This window comes from Astatotilapia calliptera, chromosome 22 (genome assembly GCF_964374335.1).
Source record: "Astatotilapia calliptera chromosome 22, fAstCal68.1, whole genome shotgun sequence".
Classification (NCBI taxonomy): domain Eukaryota; kingdom Metazoa; phylum Chordata; class Actinopteri; order Cichliformes; family Cichlidae; genus Astatotilapia; species Astatotilapia calliptera.
This window is the reverse complement of record NC_137442.1, coordinates 10,151,545-10,165,996: the sequence shown is the minus strand read 5'-3', so window position 1 is coordinate 10,165,996 and position 14,452 is coordinate 10,151,545. Positions and strand designations below refer to the sequence as shown.

The window sequence follows — 14,452 nt, the reverse complement described above, 5'->3', positions numbered from 1 at the left end:
ACCTCTAGCAGAACTAGGCTCAGGGAGGGGCGTCCATCTGCCCAGATACACTATGGAAGATAGTCAGAGTTTATTAATAACTAATGATAAAATGCAGAGTGGTTTATAAAAACATAGTGAGTGAAAAAGGTGAGTGAAGAAGAAATACTCCTGCATCATGGTAAGCCCCAAGCAGCCTAGGCCTATTACAGTGTAACTAAGGGTGGATTCAGGGTCACCTGACACAACCCTAACTATATGCTTTATCAAAAAAAATTAAGCCTAATCTTAAAAGTGTATGCTGCTTTCCAGATACCTCGGAACACAGATGTCAGAACGCCACTCCCCAGTTCAGAGAAAGCTATCAAAATCAGACCTTGTTTTGGTTTTTAGCAAAGTCAGAGCCATTCAGGTATCGCAGTACAGCATAATACTTATTTTTTGCACTTAAAAAGCACATCAATAGATATATACCTGATCAGTGCTATGCATATGGCTTGATTTTTGAGTAAAAAATACACAACAGTGGCAGTACTGATTAAAAGTTTACAGTCTTACTACTGTGTGCGTTCAGTGTCCATCATGGTTTGCTAACTCAGGGTATGTTCGTCTGCTCCAACTTTAGAGTGGGAAATCCAAGTTGAGGGGGCGTTTCACAAATAACTTCCAACTGGGAACTCATGACTTCCAACTTATTCAGGAATGCACCATCAGCATAGAAAACATAACTGCTTCTGTGAATGGGTATCCATCCATCCATCCATCCATCCATCCATCCATCCATCCATCCATCCATCCATCCATCTTCTTACACTTATCTGGGTCTGGGTTATGGTGGCAGCAGTCTAAGGCCAGACCTCCCTCTCCCAAAGTCAGCAGAGAGGTGTGATCTCTCAGCATTCCTGCGTCTCCTCCAGGGTGTTGTCCAGTAGGACATGCCTGAAACGCCTCAACTAGGAGGTGCCATTAGCAATCCTAGCAGACGTCTCAACCATCTCAATTGGCTCCTTGAGACTTTTTTGTCTTGTCAAACAACAAAACAACACAGTGATCTGCTACCCAAGTCCAATGGATTAACCCTATGAGCCCTAAGTTATCACAGTTGGAAATCCTAACACCAACTCCATATTTTGGAAAAGAGCATTCAGAATGATTATTGTTTTGTTCTTGGATTTCAAAGCTACTAAAAAACAGTTAATTAAAATAAAAAATACACATGCTGATTGCTTAGAGGCAGAGCTAGTGCTGGAGTTGGCACAAATCATGACTTAGACCTCAGGGAGTGACACAGGGATATTGTTTTCCAACTTAGCAACATAGGACAAGGCCACAAAGTGGGCTCGTGTGGCTGGATATATGTCTGAAAAGACTTATATTTATTTTTCTGTAGATTATTGATTGTTTGTTAAAAAAATTCATGAATTTTTCTTTACTCTGCAACTCAGAAAACAATCAAAAGAGCTAAGCCAGATAATTTCACTGAACTTTTCTCAGTTTTATCAAAACTATAACTTTTTAGAAACCTCTCTTTGATGAATAACAATTTCACACATTTTTTGCTTTTTTATTTGATTTTAAATGTTGTCCAAAGATACATGGAAAATAAATAACACAGGCAAAAAAAAAAACAGTCAAAATTATCATTAAAACATGGAAATGGCTTTCCAAAGAGTAGTAACTCCTTTTATATTTCTTGTTAATTTTCAAAATAAAACACTAAAGCAGTATTGAGCTTTGATACCTTACCCTAGTTTTAGTTGAAATTAGCCTTTCCTCTCAGCGCTGCTCTGCACTTCAATGTAGCCTAAATACTCTGAAGACTCCCTTTGATGTATGAGAAGGAGCCTACAGTATTGATTGTGTCCTCGGGGCCTTTTCAGTGAACTCAGAGGTTCCCAAGGCAGAAAAAAACTGCCTTGGGCACCGGGACTGTCTATTAACATTTAATAAATCTGTATTAATGGAGCCAGATTCATCTCTGATGCCAAAGAGTAGTTTTTTTTAAGGGGGGGGGAGGGGGGGTTATTTATATTTCGCTTCATGTGCTGCAAAGGAAACCTAATCTGCTCAATCCCTTCCTTCAAATAACATATGTCTTGTTTTTATTTTAGATAAAAATCTCATTCAGCTGTATCCTGTATTTTACCCATGCTGCTTTGCAACATATCCTGGATGCATTTGTGGATGTGCGATTTGGACCTCGGGGAAATCACTAGCAGATGCAGCTCCTCTCTTCTGCTTTGAAGTGTATGTGTGTGAGGAGATAACAGCCCTGTTGTAGCTCCGCTTCATACTCACTTTAGCAAACACGCACACACGCACATATAAACACACACGTGTCCATCACCGTGTAACGTCCCTGTGACAGGACCCACAGGCTCTAATATCAGAGTGCAGATGATGTGATGGCGCATGCTGTAAGACTGCAGATGATGATAATAAAAACACATGTATGTGGGCAGCCATCTTTGCTTTGCGATGGTCACCAGACAAAATCTTTCTTTTTGATTTTGTGAGAAGCCACGATCATGAGGTTTGTCAGATGCTTCCCTCTGTTTCTCGGGTTTTTCTGCTCTCCGCATGGTTATTTTGGAACTGCAGCGTTAAACCAGTCAAACTGCCGCTTTTTCCTGCTGCACCAGTCGATTGATTATCTCCGCAGCCTCCTACAGTTTCGTAACACCGCACCGCTTCTTCCGTTACCCACTGCGAGCCCTGGCACTCCAGCTAGGAGCTCATTGTGTTTTTCTGTTCACTGAAAAGATCCTTGAAAAGCCCTTCAGTTAAGTGGAAAAGGAAGAGCTGCAGAAGGCTGCAGAAAACGAATAGCGGACGGGTTTTCTTCTAACTTTCAACTTTGAGTTTCAGCATTTTGTTTGATGTGCCTGACGCTCAGAGCTGCAGTAAATCACGTAGAGGCTTTGTGGCCTCACTGAGGCATCTTTTGTCCTCAGGCTTGATTTTTCTCAGAAATCACTAAACAGCTGATGCTTTTGAAGCAAAACAGTAAAGCGTTGATGCTGCAGCACCAACTTCCTGATGATTTCATTCACTCATGTTCATGTCATTTATAAGATGAAGGATTCATTCAGTTAAGTATTGTTGGCTCATATATTACAGCAGTTGTTATGGAAGGGATGCAAAAAGTGCATTAAAAATTAAAAGATCCATGAATTATTTTTACAACCACATATGCATCCTGCTGTTTTAACTGGTTTCCATTTTTACTGATTTACAACCGTATATGTGTCAGTTTTTCATCGTTAGCTCGTCTAGCATCTTGTAGTGCAGGATTTTAAATACTCATTCATTCATTTATTATGGATTTAAAAAATGCTGAAATATACCAATTATCTTATCCCTGCAGCTCAAACCCCAAGCGTATGCAGTCTGGTTGTCTTTGAAGACTAAGAAATCCAGCTAATATTTACACTTTACACACCAGAATCACTCACACATCAGTACTCTTGCTCAAAAACTGCTGGAATTGTATTCAAACAGCTGCTTATTTAATTAAAGGGTCAATTTTAACCAATTTTAATACTTAAGGAGAAATGAAGCTCTTGTACAAATAGGTGTCCTTTGTTGACCTGCTTTTACCGGGCCAAACTCACACCAAAAGCGGACCTCAGCTGAGATTAAACTTGGTCTGTCATCACATTCGCTGTGCTGCCAGGCCAACATGAGTCAGCCAGTCAAAGTTATGCCCTACTTTATGAGTCCAAAACAAGAGCGTGGTGGTGGGGCAGCTGGGGTCTATATATGCTTGTGTTGGGTTGATGTTTCCAACAGAGGTTTCCACAACAAAATGATTTTCTCAGCTTTAACTTTAAACTACAAACTGCAAGAAAGTTCCCAGTGAGTAGCTGAAACTCTTAGAAGAGTGCAGAGTAGGAGTGTAGTGACAGGAAAAGCTAAATAAAGAAAACTCTATGTGATATACAGACATGATATCAGTGGCCGTGTGACTCGTCGTTGATCCTGATTTGTTTCCTTCTTACTTCTGCCTTGTTTCACTTGTCTCTGTCAGAAACGACTGATTGTCTGGGATTATCTTCACTTTGATTTGGGTGTATCCCAGATTCCTTTATAACCTGTTTACACTTGCACAAATGGAAGCAGTGTCCGCTTCCATGTAAATAAAACAACACAGTCAACACAAACAGTTCTGTAAAACCGCAAACAATACGACAACAACACGAAAACAACATTAGCAGCTCATAAGTGGTTAACATGCTCATCTTTAGTTGCTTGCTAGTTTTTGCATTAGCAGCGCTGTTTTTGCTTAGAGTTTGGTTTCCTCCAACTCTGGAGGTTAAAAAAAAGCTCTGTTCAGCTGCTAAATGCTCCACTGTGTTCACATCAAAGAACCATTTTATTAACCATTATTTTATTAAAACTAGTTTTAATAAAATAAATCTTTAAAGATGACCTGTTATGCTTCAGTATTTTTTTCTGGACTGCACCAGAGTCACTTTGCACAAGCCTTGAGCCAGCCCCTCAGTTCATCATTTGATTAAAAGCTTCCTGCTTTAAACCAATTTTCTTCTCATTGGCTGCACCTCACAAACAGAAGGTTTAAATAGCATGTGGGTGGGGCTACTCTGCTCCCAGCTAGGGTACAAGCCTGAGATGACCATATTAGGATATCCGCTCTCTTTTATATCATAAAGAGCGAGACTGAAGGCTGAGGTTTTGGCTCACAGGGATTACTTGTACACACACCAACCTCGTCATTTGAAACTTTATCAGTGATTAATACTGAGCATCCATCAGTTTAACAGTATATATATATATATATATATATATATATATATATATATATATATATATATATATATATATATATATACATATATATATATATATATATATATCTATATATTAGGGGTGCAACGATACACAAAATTCACGGTTCGGTTCGGTTCGATACTTTGGTGTCACGGTTCGATATTTTTTCGATACAAAAAAAATGTTCATGCCTTTTTAATTTGTCATTTATTAAAATTATAAATATATATTTTAACTCAAAAGTACAGTTTTTAAATTTAACCCTAACCCTTGTGCGCGTTTTTTATTTTGACAGCGAATACGCACCTGCGGACCACTTATGTGCAGCCCTGGTTATTTAGCTCGTCATATTGCAGCCACAGAAATTCTTTTGTCCATGAAACCATAAAGCTGCACTTTCTTTTTGCCTTATAGTCTGATTTGTCATAACTTCTCCGTTTTGTGGTAAGCTTTTCTTTGGCTGTCACTTCTTCACCCTGACCTGTCTTATTTGGCTCAGCAGAACTGAAATGCTTTTACACGCACTCACATAAGCTCAGCGATTCTCTGCGCGATCAACCTCTCACGTGTTTAAGCTGCGGGAGATTTCACTTGTCATGTTTGCATAGTAAGCTAACGATTAATAAGACGATGTCAGAGGAATTGGTGCACAAATTATCATCACTCACAGATCAGTGCTGTCGCTCTCTATACACAGTTCGCACGATTGCAAAGTGAAAGCAAAAAAACAAGCGCAAATTCAGACGCGACTTCAATATGTCACATATTGACAGTGGCTCACCGATGCCAATGACATAATTACCCAGCTACATTTCTGAAAGAATGCAAAAGCATTGACATATATTTTTCCTACAATAGCCCGACGGGCAGGGAAGAGATAGATTTTGGTAGCTCGACTGAAAAAATCGCTAGCTCCGGGACGTCGGGCTAGCGATATTGCAAGCCCTGTATCTGATTGAGGAATCACTCATCTTTGGAAAAGAGTGTTTATTACAGAGAAATGGCTCTTTCCAAAATAAAAGCTATACTATCCGCTTCTTCTGGGCTATATTCTCAGCAGCATAAGGAGAATCATGTGCTAACAGCTGTCTAAATGACTCGGCTAAAGTTAGTAGCATGCTTGCTTTTTTTTGTCTGCTTCCACTTGTCTTTGCACTAGGATGATGTCGGGGTAAATGTGCAGTCATATTCGTTGTGTTCCCACTAGTGCTTTCAGGTTAATCTCGTTGAAATGACCTTAACGCCACAACACGGCAAATCTCCGTTAACGAGCTACCGCCGATCGCTCCGTGCATGGGGCTAGACGACCAACACGTTAACGAGCTAACTGCGCTAACACACTAGTTCACACCAATGTAATTGAGCATTGCATGGCACATCCAACATACTGTTTTACTTTAGTCCATGACTCGCTTACCTTCAGGGTCATACGTCACATGAAAACCAAAATAATTCCAAACGCCAGATCTGAATGAGAGTGGGGGAGGTCCATGTTAAAAGGAGAGCTTAACTTCTGTCTCGCTAGCTTGCCCTGCGCTCTTCCTTCTGACTATGCTGTCTGTGTTGAGCGCTCAGTGGATCTGCGCTGGACAGTGCAGCCTAGGCGGAGTAGTGGAACGCAGATTCACTGAGCGCTCAACACAGACAGCATCGTCAGAAGGAAAATTGATAAAATAAATTACAAATGTTGTATTGTTCGATACATATGCGTACCGAACCGAAAGCACTGTATCGAACGGTTCAATATCGATACGAATATCGTTGCACCCCTAATATATATATATATATATATATATATATATATATATATATATATATATATATGTATATATATATATATATATATATATATATATATATATATATATATATATATATATATATATATATATATATGTGTGTGTGTGTGTGTGTGTGTGTGTGTATATATACATATATATATGACAGGAAATATGGAAACCTGTACTGTACTTTTTTTGCCTCTTGTCTTATTCCTGTCAAGACTTTTTGAACATGGACACTGTCGTAACACTACGACCGCCCCATGCTGCTCCTGCAGTCATTATTATTGCCTAATCTATATTTTTTACTGTCATTATTATTAAATTTTTGCCTTTTCATTAGCCCAAAAGCAGCCGTCACACTGCTGTTTGACCTTTCATGTCTTGAGTTTCTACATCATCACATGAAAAGTAAAAGAAGCATAGTTCAGCCACTTCAGTACACCATTGCCAAGTCTCAGTTTGACTAAGACAGAGTCTCTTTATTCATTTTCCTTCTGATTCTCTCCCCTGCTGTGTGGCTTAAAACGCTAAAGAAAAACATCTTGTGGTTGTTTACATCGTGAGCATTGCTCATCTTTGCGATGTCGTGGAAGTGATGTAATGATGAGGTCATTGCTGAGGAAGTGAAACTCCCTGACTAGAGCCTCAGGCATATCCTCTGACCGTCTCAAAGAAGAAAAAAAAAAGCTTCTCTCAGCATTAAAGGATTCAAATGTTCCTCTCCCACTTTATCCTTTTTCACTGTCTAACCTTTGACCTTCTTTTTACGTTGAACCTTGTGATGGTGAATAAAAATGCAGGGGAAAACTGAGTAATGGATGATTCATGTATGATTTATTCTTGGCTCTGTTTGAGGCTTTGTGACTGGGTAACGGACTTGTTGTGGTTAAAAGCATCTGGAGTTCGCACTGGTTTGCAGAGGACTGACATCCTGTTGCCTGCTCTCTTTAGCTCTCACACCAAAACATGTAATGGCTCTGTGGTTCTTAGTTTATACTTTTATTAGACAATTTTGCTTTGTTTTTTTCATGCACTGACTGGCAGGTAGGGTCCCAGACACTTACACTTGCTGTTAAAGTCTCTTGCGTCCCAATCAATTGCATTTTTTGTTTCTTTTGACCTACCCAGCAAACATTTCTGTGCTGTCTGGCGTCAGAGATCTAAGTTGACTGTCTGCTGGAAGCACTCAATCAATGCTTTCTGAATTTTTACCAAGAGAAGACTTGTGTTAAAAACAGTTTGCGCTTTTATTGAATAGAGGAAAATGAAACAAAACATTTGCGATTTAGAGATGGGCGAGAATGCCAAGACAAAAAAAAGCATAAACTAAGAGGCACTTGAACTCTAGTGTTGAAGCATCGTTTATATTGACATAAATAAAAAGATCCAGTAATGGTCGCAGAGCGGTGGTTGTGTTTCAGTCTGCTTTTGTTTCTATTGTGTTATTTCTTTCATGTGTTCAGTGTAGAAAAACAGATAAAGTAAAAACTGACACAATCATTTAAATTCTTTCTTGAAAAAATGTGAACAACTTGTCTTGGTTTGTAAGAGGTCCTCTGTCTGTCTGTCTGTCTGCATGTTCTGTTTTACCATCATACTGAGACAAGTTTTGCTAAGCTAACTTTCTAGATATTCGATGTCAGGGGTCAGGGAAAAAATCGCTACGTGATAGGATTGTGTGGTGATATCGTGTCGATACAGAGACACCAAATGCTGATATTTTGTTCAATAAATTAAAATACTCTAGTAGTACTACGATCCTTAGGGGTTATCTCATGCACCACCATCCAGAGATAATGTTAGCTGAACACTGGACACACAGAAATGTGAACAGATGTGCGATTTTTGGCATTTTGGCACAGATAACTGCTGTATTATCAGAAACAGATTGCATGTAATTGCTAACTGGACCCCATTCAGCTGCTGACTGACTCCGTCCCCGTCAACATTTGGCAGGTTTTAGTAACAAATTCATTTTGCAGTAAAGAAATAACTGAGATACATTTCTTCTATCTGTAAAAAAACGATATTGACAATTTGGCAGTTTAACTTTGGGGACATAATTTGGCGATCTTATAAATGACATGAAAAGGCGATAAATCAGAATATACATTACGGCAATACTCTTGCAAAAATCTTAAAAATTGCAATAATATCATGATGTGGGGTATCTGGTGATATTGAATATATTCTGCATAACTAGTATGAAAACAGGTTTAACTTTTTGTAAATATGTTTGTGAAAAAGCAAAATAATGGATTTCAGTTTGGGTGAATTACTGTTTTAATAGGTTAAAGAAGGTTAAACCATTCAAAGAATAGCGTCACCTTTACCAAACCCCAAAACACAAGAGCTCCTTGTGTTTGTAATTGCAGTCTGTAATTGAAGCCTTGCTTTAAGTTAGAGGTTTCTCCTCTTTGATCAGGGGAGGGGGGGAAGTGGCGTTTATCCACGTGTGACAGTGATTCATAGCGCTGCATTTTGTTGTCGCTTGTTGCTGCAACTTTGAACTGATTACAAGCACAGCTGTCGGTCCTCTGACCTCTCACGGCGTCGACGGGATAACCTGACGGGTTCAAAGGTTCGTGCAGTATTTGTTTGTGAGGCCTCAAGTTTTCCTGTGCTGTCAGAGCCAGTGGTACTGCTTTTTTTGTGCCACGAATATTTGATTTTAGGTCCAGTGACCTTTCACCTCACTTGGTCGTGTTGTCGGTTGTCATGAGATGAATCTAGGGAAGTGAATTTTTTAGTTTAGTGCAGTCGTTGAGAAGAAGCTCTCCTAACGCTCAGAGTGGTGATATGTTTGGAATGTGTTTCCTCTGCTTTCCCTGGGGGCACAGACCCTTGTTTTTCAAGAGTATTTCCGTTTTTTCCTTCCACAAAGGAAGAAGAGGTGGAGGCATCCGTCAAGGACTCGTGTTCTCTGTTTTTGGGTGAAATATTGAAAATTCCTAGAGTCAGTCAGTCTTGTCATGGAGGTAAATGCAGTGCGATATTATCATTGTTTCTTTGAATACACAGGGAATATTTAATCGAATCCCTCGTGGGCTTTGCAGATAATTTTATCCAGGTCCCTGCGAGCCCTCGGCACACGCAGGCCATGGAGACACATGCAGAAGACGCGCATCTGCTGTTTGGATACATGCAACGCAAATGTGAATGCCAGAGATTCCTGAGATCGGGCTGACCCAGATCTGACATGTCCCACTCATCACTAAGACACAAACACACACGCATATGTGTGTGTTCACATACTGGCTCTTTAGTTCACGTAACTAACAACAGAGTTGACCTGCTTCACACAACGCAGGGCTTTAACTTTTAAAAGAAATTTCAAATGCTTTATGTACAGTAAATGATTCTGCTATTATATAATAAAGGTTTTGCCAGAATATACACATGCATCAATGAATAATGAAAATAGAACCTTAATTCCATCCATCCATTCGCTTCCGCTTATCCTTTTCAGGGTCGCGGGGGGCGCTGGAGCCTATCCCAGCTGTCATAGGGCGAGAGGCAGGGTACACCCTGGACAGGTCGCCAGTCTGTCGCAGGGCTAACACACAAGGACAGACAACCATTCACACTCACATTCACTCGCACATTCACACCTAGTGGCAATTTGGATTATCCAATTAACCCATCCCCACAAGCTGCATGTCTTTGGACGGTGGGAGGAAGCCGGAGTACCCGGAGAGAACCCACGCAAACACGGGGAGAACATGCAAACTCCACACAGAAAGACCCCGGCCTGATGGTGGAATTGAACTCAGGACCTTCTTGCTGTGCGGCAACAGTGCTAACCACCGTGCCACCGTGCTGCCCTTAGAACCTTAATTATTACAGAAAACTCTATCTTTATACCACATCATGTGCTCTAGAATGAATTTTGGCTGTGCAAACTATTTTAATGTCTACCACATGTGTGGCTTTAGGTCATTAACTAACCTTATCGTTGGTCTTTGGCTGACTTGAGGCATCTGTATTTGCGCTGCAGTCGTGTTAAGCACAAAATTGGAAGCATTTGCTGTGTGAATGGTATTTACAAGTGAGAAACTGGTTATTACCAGGACTTTATTACCAACGCTTCAGAATGTGCAGCTGAACAGCAGCACCTAAAGCAAACAGGTTCACCCAACATCAATGCATCTGTCTGCAGTGCTTTGTTTTTGCTTGCCCAGTTTGCCAGCAGCCTCAGGTAAATAAGTAGGTGCTGCTCAGATTTTCAGCCAAATGCATTGTTTTGTTTCCCTGCTGGAGGCAGGCAGTCTTGCAGTGTGAGCTAATGGCTTTCACCCGAAGACTTTTTTTTCCACCTTTTGGACATTTTTCCAGCTAGGGCTCTCCAGTGTGGGGATATTGAACACAGAATATGTTACACATCTTAAGCCCCTTTGGTTAATCTCAATTACCCAGTAAGTCTTAAAATGCACACAGAGACCATCTTTCTTGATTTGGCCATTTTATTGTTTGTCTTTGTTATGAAAAAAAAGGTAAAATCTCCAAAGTTTATCAAAGCAAGTGTCCATGCTATGTTGGTGATGGCAGACTGAATGCTAACAGACATTAAAAATCTCTTTATTTACCTGTTTAATGCCGCTTTTAATTTCTTGTACTGTAATTCGTTTTTGTGTACAGGCCACCTGGGACCCAATTTAAAGGACATTTCTAAAATAAAATAAACATGGTTACCAAAATTCCCAGTACTCTGTAGCCAGTTGGCACTGGGGGTCATTGGTGTATTTCATTGGGGTTTCCTTATTCTCCCCCCTGTACACACTTCTCTGCTGGTATAAGCAGGTGTCTATGGGGGACATTGCCAGAGATGCTGGCCGCCGCAGTATTACTGGTAAATTTCAGCTGAAATTAAATTCGGCTCCCTGTTTGTCAGGTTACCAGCACTCATTTCCGTCTTCCTTGTTTTATTCTGTTTATTCCGTTTGGGTTTTACCAGCCAGCATGTCCCACACACAAACAGTTTCCTGTTGTGTCTCTGCAGTAAATCTGACATGCCAGTCTGTGGTCACTGTGAGAGAAGCCAGCCCCTTTTATGGGCGACACTCTCAATATGGTGCTTATTGCTATTTATAAACCCAGAGTCTGTCACAGTGGCACAGAAACCTGAGACGGCGGCGGAGGAACGACGAGCCGAGGGGGTAGCGGCGGGTGAACATCATGTTGAATTTGTGTTTCTGTGTTAAATGGAGCTGGTCACATGATCGATGATCACGTGGTTTCTACCAGCCAGCATGGGCTGCACGGCAGCTGTTTCTTCAGGTGAGAGAGGCGGAAAGAGCATGGCTCGTGTGCCAGGAGAGCAAGATATCAATCCACAGCAATTTGATGCTATCCATGGACACCACCCAGCTCTCTGCTCTCTAAAAAATTAATTCTAAAGTGACATGAAAAGTGGGTAAATCTAACCTCAGTATGATGAACTGAAACCAACGATCCCTGCTGAGTGACAAGGATGTAAAGGTTTATATAACCACATGAAAACCCCAATGAACCTATTTGTGTAAAGCCCGGAAGTTTTATTTCTGAATTTCACCTGCAATCACTATTAAATGTAGCAAATGTTTAAAAACCTTAAAAATCCTACAAATTAGAAACATAAGTGTCCATATGCATGGATTTCATCTTTCTCTTATTTACATTTGAAGGATAATCATCCTGCACCAGGCGTGTTTCCTGGAATTTTTCAGTGAGGTGGCACATGGCGGGTCCAAACAAGTTGAAATTTCAATGTGGTATAAGAAGAAGAAGTCATTTTCATGTGCACAGACCCCCATAAACTAGCATTAGGACACATAGCTGTCCCACTGAAACATATAATTTAACTACAAGAGTTAGGGGAGCACCTCGGGCCGTAGTTTTAGCCACACTCCTGTCCAATACCCCATGGAAATAACCTTCACTAAAATCAGTGACCTAGAAGCTTCTACGGCAGTTTTTAGCCTTCTTTTCTCTTTTTCCATGTATGCCAAATGGTCTTTTAGTGGTTACTGTTTGCGGTGTATCCATAGATGTTCAGGCAGCTATTGCAGTAAAATGTAATAATGAAGAAAACAATAAAATGTTATGATTTTTAGGCAACTTCTGAAACATTTAGAAGCATTTTCATTCTCAAACCTTTAAGCACACGTATGGTTGATGATGAGGATGAGGGATGAAGAGATCATTAGAAAGCATAAAGAAATATGATTTCCACCAATCTGCTACCATTGCTGACTACCTGACATTTACTGTATCTTTCCTTCACCCCGGTGTGGGCAGACAGCTCCATTTTATTTACCGTTTATCCAATTAAGGGTCATGGGAGGAGCTGGAGCCTGTCCCAGCTGTCACACGGTGGACACATTAGCTTGCATTTGATAAATGGTGATTCTGCAGAGCACAAAGCCTTTTCAGACACTTTGTTGAAGCTCAAATCATTTAATAATGACAAGTGAGTCATCTCTACTCTCTTTTGTCCACTGATTAAAGTCTTGTACAGATTTAGCTGGTGGCAGCTACACAAACCTTAACACTAATAAACATTGTCTAGTTTTGCAGGATTTATTACAAAAGAGGTATAAAAAAGTTTTAGAGTTAATTCTTCCCTGAGATTTCAGATGGTAGTCCCATCAGAAAGCAAAATCCAGCTCCTCTCCTTTCACTGCTGTCAGAGATATATAGAAACAGCCACACCCATGCTGCACTTAAAGTAATGAGTACTCTCAGTCAGATCTGCAGCAGAAGCCAGTCCTCTGCCATAGCTGCTCTTTGTTTTGCCATTTTTGCTGTGTAGCTTCTCGCCGTGGCACTCTGTGATAATCTACAGATGCAGTAAAATTTATTTAAGACTAGATTTTCCTCCAGAAAAAACTGGAAAATACTTTATCTGAGTTTTCCTGGAACTGTGTGTAAGAGCCCTAAAAGAAAGAGAAACAGGCATTTGATCATGAGATTAGAAAAATTGACACTCAGCTGTTTTTAGTGCTGTCCTGCATGGCTGGATTTAGTTTAGATCCTTTATAGACTTTTTAGGTAACCAGGCAATGAAAAGGATTCATGGTTGGGGTAATCCCTTGGTAACCCTGCACCAGTAGCAGTACACAATACTTTAAATAAAGATATCAGACTAATCTACTATGTGTTCTGTGCTATTTGAGTAATGTGTCCGAATAACACACATTTAGTCAGCCCAAGTTTGCAAGTGGCCCTTGCAGACGCCTCCATGTTTCATGCGTCATATAATAATAATGGATTGGATTTATATAGCGCTTTTCAAGGCACCCAAAGCGCTTTACAATACCACTATTCATTCACTCTCACATTCACACACTGGTGGAGGCAAGCTACGGTTGTAGCCACAGCTGCCCTGGGGCAGACTGACAGAAGCGAGGCTGCCATATCGCGCCATCGGCCCCTCTGGCCAACACCAGTAGGCGGTAGGGTAAAGTGTCTTGCTCAAGGACACAACGACCAGGACAGAGAACCCCGGGATCGAACCGGCGACCTTCCGGTTACAGATACGCTTCCCAACCCCCTGAGCCACGGTTGCCCTATCTTTGTATCTCTGTGCTGTTTTTCACACATCCTTTCACATTGGCGCTCTCTTTTGCCTTTTTCTTTGAGTCAGCGCTTCTTCTTCAGTCAGGAGGTGTTCGTTGATTTTTATGGATTTATTGATGAAAAGCGATTTTGAATTAGCAGTTTTTCACGACCTACCTGCACGTCCAACTCACTTCTGCAGTTATAGGTCCACAGAGCATTGCTCCTTGTTAGTTTGCTTCATAGTAGAGATGGTGACTTCCTTTTTTTTTTTCTTTTTTTTTTCTTCCAAAAAAAAAAAAAAAAAAAAAAAAAAAGAGATGGTGACTTCCTGTTGGCACACATGAATGAGCCTAAATAAA

At 40.5% G+C, this 14,452-nt stretch overlaps 1 protein-coding gene and 1 long non-coding RNA gene across 17 annotated transcripts in view; both read left to right on the top strand.

Moving 5' to 3' along the window:
- The window catches only part of LOC113014550 (uncharacterized), a 56,393-nt gene that overhangs the window by 4,839 nt on the left and 37,102 nt on the right, over positions 1-14,452 (top strand). The window lies entirely within an intron of this gene.
- LOC145423433 (uncharacterized) lies at positions 9,144-9,950 on the top strand. Its single transcript, XR_013904472.1, has 2 exons — positions 9,144-9,532; positions 9,611-9,950. It is a non-coding gene; the product is annotated as an uncharacterized LOC145423433 (long non-coding RNA).